Source organism: Dipteris shenzhenensis, chromosome 6, assembly GCF_047967505.1.
Source record: "Dipteris shenzhenensis isolate YYH24624 ecotype China chromosome 6, Dip_SZ_1.0, whole genome shotgun sequence".
NCBI lineage: Eukaryota > Viridiplantae > Streptophyta > Polypodiopsida > Gleicheniales > Dipteridaceae > Dipteris > Dipteris shenzhenensis.
The window spans coordinates 18,739,945-18,745,714 of NC_141601.1; the positions used below are offsets into that span (position 1 = coordinate 18,739,945).

General features: G+C 41.5%; 1 long non-coding RNA gene across 1 annotated transcript; it reads left to right on the forward strand.

Moving 5' to 3' along the window:
- The first annotated feature begins 4,586 nt into the window (after positions 1-4,586).
- On the forward strand, positions 4,587-5,324 carry LOC147900891 (uncharacterized). Its single transcript, XR_015541119.1, has 3 exons — positions 4,587-4,635; positions 4,874-5,172; positions 5,280-5,324. It is a non-coding gene; the product is annotated as an uncharacterized LOC147900891 (long non-coding RNA).
- The last annotated feature ends 446 nt before the right edge of the window (positions 5,325-5,770 follow it).

The following is a 5,770-nucleotide window of genomic DNA, read 5'->3' on the forward strand; positions in this document are numbered from 1 at the left end:
ACCAAGCGGCACCCATGCCAGTATACAAGCAACTGGCACTTGCACAAGTGCCCCCAGCTTTGAGGCTAAATCCTGTTCCTATTCGGACACAAGTCCCACAACTACTCAGGAATCCAAATCCACGACCATATCCAAGAGCACCAAACCCAGCTCCTCAGGTAGTTCCAATACATCAATTACAAGCCGAGGAAGTAGACTCATCATTTGAGTATGAAATAAAGTACCCAGGTACTATGTAGAAGGTGCAAAGGGTCTAATACCAGTTTATGCAAATCAGGTACATCCCAGCACATATCGAGCACCAATCAAGTGCTACGGTTGTGGCAAAATCACCGGATCGCAGAGTGCCCTCATCATGGTAGCCTAGCTACTTTCCAACCACTCTGCAGAGATTGTGGCATAGGACATACTTGTATGGATTTTCCTATGAAAAATAAGGTCCCAGAACAAACAGAGGTTAAGCCTAACATCCCAATCAACATCATTGGGGTGGACCATCAAAGTCTAGGTCCGGCAAGTGTAATATCACAACCTGTAAATGTAATTACATGCCAACAGAAAGAGGCCACCAAGGACCCACTCTCTAGTATCCTGAGTTGCCTTGTGTCAATTCCCATCGGAATCCTCCTATAAAATTGTCCCATTCTTTGGGAACGTTTCAAAGGATGGATTGAACTCGCAAATCTACTTCCACCTATGAACGACGTCGAAGATATCCCTGTGCAGATGGGTGAGAGAGATGACATACGCAACATTACTCTGCCTTTGATCCACAAGGCATATAATGAAGTCCAAGCCATAGTGGATGGTGGAGCAGGTGTAAATGTCCTATCAAAGGAGCTCTACGAAGAATGGGGTCTCCCACCAATGCAAAAGGCTAATTTCAACATACGCCTTCCCAATGATTCATGGGCTAAACCCTTGGGAATAGTGAATGGTGTGTCCATAAAGATCGTAGGAGTTCGCATTTTCCTTCAATTCACAATCTTAGATCTCCCCAAAAAATCCTATCAAATCTTTCTAGGACATCCTTGGTTACGGGAAGCATCAGTCCTCCATGACTGGGGAACTGATAGACTGACAATCCAGAATTGCGAGACCGCGGTCAGGGTGAATGTGGGAATAGGAGATATAAAACCAATTGTGCCTAGAGCATTGGATGACACATCTTCCACGACAATCTCAAGCAAATCAACTCCCTTGCAACAACATGCCATAACAAGTGACTCACAAAGCAATGTCAATAACTGGATACAAACTACAACGGGGAAAATCTTTTGGCGAGCTTTTTAATGTGAGCTTTTTTACCATTTCCTTTTTTTTTGCGAGCTTTTTTTAGAAATCCATATGTGTTTTTGTTATAAGAAAGATGGGGAGGTTAGAAAGAGGGGGAGAGGATATAGGATATGCTCATTTTCATAGCATGTGGGAGGGGTGGAAGAGTGTATACTATGCACAAGGGGGGGGCAGATGTGAGTGGCAGTAGGAGGCAAAAAATTATGGAAGATATGTCCATATTCAAAGTAGAAGGGAGGAACTATGGGAGATATGTTCATTTTAAAAGTGTATAATTTGAAACTTTTGACCTCATATTTGGATTCCTCGTTAAATTCCGGTCAGTTTGAGTACCAACATGACCATATTCCGATAAAAATTGAAAAAATGGTGTTTTTGTCATTTTGGCCTGTTTTGGGCCTATTTTGAGTCTGCGCTAGCGCAGATTCAAAATAGGCCCAAAACAGGCCAAAACTAAATTCATGACAAAAACACCATTTTTAAAATTTTTATCAGAATATGGTCATGTTGGTACTCAAAATGACCGGAATTCGACGAGGAATCCAAATATGAGGTCAAACTTGTCAAATTATACACTTTGAAAATGAACAAATTTCCCACATGCTCTCCCTTCCCCTTTGCATTTAGTAGATGAACATAACTTTCACATTCCTCATCCTCTCTCTCCTCCTTGCACTCCTCTTTCCATACCTTATAAGTTTCCCCTCTACGTTCTCCAATATGATAACGAATATATGTTCCAACTCCCCTCCTCTCCCTTCTCCATGCCACCTTACCCATGCGCCCGTCCTTCCCCCTTTCCTTTATCTCCCCTCCCCCCCTCTCTCCTCTTAACTGCAACCACAACCCAAACTTTCAACCCACCCCACTCCATGAACCCCCCCCCCTCTCTCTCTCAGGTGAATGAAAAGCTCGCAATATTCATGAAAATTGAAAAAAAGCTCATGACAAAATGCTCACCAAAAAATCACACCCCATACAAACATTGGCAACCATTGACAACTGCCATTCATTAGACCCCATCTTCTCGTAGATTGATGCTAAGGTGCTACAGGTAGATCCTCCACTCCCACATGCGGAACCAATTGATCTAGAGATGCCATTCTTTACGGCTGACCTCGAGTGGGATAATGAACATAAAGAAGGTATCCATACCAATGATGACTTAGATTTTCCTTGAGATCTTGAAATAGAGGCTGCGAGTGCTGAAATTGAAGATCAAATCTTTGATAATGACTTAGCCATTCTGCATGCCCTAATGGCAATTGAGCTCCCAAAAGTTGAACCTCCTCAATTGAATAACAACAGAAGATGCCGCAAGAAAGCTGAAGGAGGAAATCACAGAAAAGCCAAGGCCGAGCACTTCAATGAATTCGAACGAGTCCAAAAAAGGATCGTCGAATTGTACCTTGCAAAGCCAGCTTCCTCAAAATGAGAACCACTGCCTCTTGAATGGTTCCCTGAGGGACTGGAAGGAGTTTGCGTTGCAAATGAACCCTTACTTGGAAACACCTTACCAATGGAAAAGTTACCCCACAGTTCCCAACGTAAGAAGTTTTGAAAATATAAGCCACGTGTGCGGATGAAGCTCAATCAAGAGACTTCAGAAAAAGAAAGTCAAAAAGAGCCTAACAAATTGGTAAATGAAACTATGCCACCGAGTACACATGGCACATGTCAGGCTAGTTCAACACCATCAGAGGCCGATCTTCAAGAAGTGTTGGAATACTTCAAGAATTACACAAGTGGCAGTGCGCCAATAGAAATGCCAAGACCACTAAGAGAATCTGAAGTTCAAGAAGTTGATAGCATTGGAGAAACTCCAATCTATGAGGGACTAGCAAAAACATGCACAATAAACCTCGCCCTTGAAGGGGAGGAAGAAAAACTTGTTTTCATTGGGAAACAGCTTCATCAAGAAGATGAAACCAAACTCAAAGCACTCCTAATGGAATACTGTGACTACCTAGCATGGTCATACAAAGAGATGAAAGGAATTTCACCAGAAGTGGCAGTACACACGATACCTATAAGGGAAGGTGCTGACCCTAAGGTATGTGGACCTTATCGCACAAATCCTAAGTATGGCACCATGGTCTATGATGAGCTGGAAAAACTCCTAGATGCCGGATTCATCTACGAGATAGAGCACACTGATTGGGTTTCACCCATCGTCATTGTGCCTAAATGCAACAAGAAGCTCATAATATGCGTAAACTTAAAAAATGTGAATGCCGCCACAATTAGGGATCACTATCCCCTACCCTTAACAGAAACAGTGTTGGAAAAGGTGGCAGGCTCTGAAATATATAGCTTCTTAGATGGATTCAATGGCTATAACCAAGTACAAATTGCTCCTAAAGACCAATTAAAAATAGCATTTGCTACAGAATGGGGTATTTTTGCATATAGAGTCATGCCATTCGGCCTTTGTAATGCCTCCGCCACATTCCAATGAGTCATGTTCACAGCTTTCAAGTCATTTCTGAATAAGTTTTTACAGATGTTTTTGGATGATTTGTGCATCCATTCAAACAAACAAGACCACTTCAAATGTCTTGAAGTAGTACTAATCAAATGCAGGGAGTATGGCATCTCCCTAAATCGAACAAAATGCCAGTTCATGGTCACCCACGGAGTTGTTTTGGGACACATTGTCTCTCAACATGGGATTGCAACTGACATGGACAAAATCAGAATCATATTGGAATTGCCTCCTCCTACAAATTCCAAAGGTGTACAGGTCTTTATGGGACATGCTAGCTATTATAGAAGATTTATATTGCAGTATGCCATGATAGCTAGACCACTTTACAAATTATTAGTGGATTTCTTATGGACCGAAGAGTGCGACCAAGCCTTTGAGCTTTTAAAGTGGCACCTAATCACAGCACCCATCCTTATATCTCCCAATTGGGATATTGATTTTCATGTTCATATTGATGGATCCAAGTATGCATTTGGGAGTGTGCTATGGAGAAGGTTATCACTCTTGAAAAGATTAAGTGCATTGCCCTTGCACCATTGAAATTGGAGAAGAAATTTAGTACCTGTTTTTGTTGGAGGCTAGCACAATCATGCGGAATATGTATCACATGCCTCCTTCAGATATTCCATACCGAGCATAAGCCAATTAAGTCTCCTTTTTTTGTGCTATTGATTCAGCAATCATAATATTACTTCTTGTGTTTTGTTATTCCAATGCGATGGCATATTGCTATTACAGGTGGCTGGCCCGATAAATTTTCTTGGAGAAGATTGAAAATCATGCCGTTAGTGTGCTTGAGGAGCTAAAAAGCATTGGGCAGTTGTTTGCCCTACCTTCTGATTACAGTCTTGGTTAGTATTTTGATGACATCAAATTGGAGTGAAGAAAGTGTATGTTTACCTCTTTGAAAATTAGAGTCTAGTGAACTCAGTGGTGTTGGGAAGGGGAAGGTAGCTACCAAGATGGCAGAACTAGATCAGGCAGCTCACCGAGTCGGTGAACACTTTGTCGATTCTTCCAACATGTATTCTTTTCCATTCATTGTTTGCCTCATAATTCTAACCACTGTTACCATTGGGAATAGCTCAGATATCTCACATGTTTGAAGAATGAGGGCAAGATCGATGAGCTTCCGAGACATTGCAAGGGTTGGACAGAGATGGCCAATCTAACTACCTATATGTATCCTAAGTCCATGCATGGACACTCACAGTGGGAGCTTGTCAATTGCCCTTAGTGATTAGATTTTTCAGGTGGTAATGTGCTTACATGAGAGCTTGATTTGTACAAGCAATATTCTACAACAAAAAAGACCATAGAAATAAGCAAGGATCAAGATAATCCAAGAAGAACAACACGAAAAATAGAGAAGAAAGACTGCAAGGAAGGTTGGTTTATTTGGTGTTTTTGAAACATGCTATAGGGGGGTAGGGTTAGTCAAAATAGTTGTAAATCCAAAGTATTTTGAGCTCGTTTGCCCTTTTTTTCTTGACAGCCAAGGATGTGGAGAGGACACCATCTCCACTGCCTACGGAGCCTTTTGTTGATGTTGGTGATGGGATAGATGGTATTATTTCAATTCCATCAATCTTTGAGTTTTTTACTTTGAAGAGCATAAGACTTGGGATGAGCGTCTTGCATATGTTCAGCAATGGATTGTTTTTGTCAACAGGAAAAAAGATAGTAAAAGTTGTCACTCCATTTATCTTCTATCCACCACTATCGCTAGAACATGCTATGCATTATGGAGGGTTGGCTACATATGGATGCTCTGTGGGAGACTACATTTTGATGGGCCAGGACTTTGCATGTGCTAGAAAAAATGATATGTATGCTAAGATCCATGAGCTCTTTTTGTCCACATGTGACCCTTCTATTGAATACAAGAAAAAGGGGAGAAAAGTTAAATGGGCAGCAGATTTTATTTTCCTAGACTTTCCCACAAGACATAACTTGGGTGTCAGTAATCCATTACCTCCTTGGAAT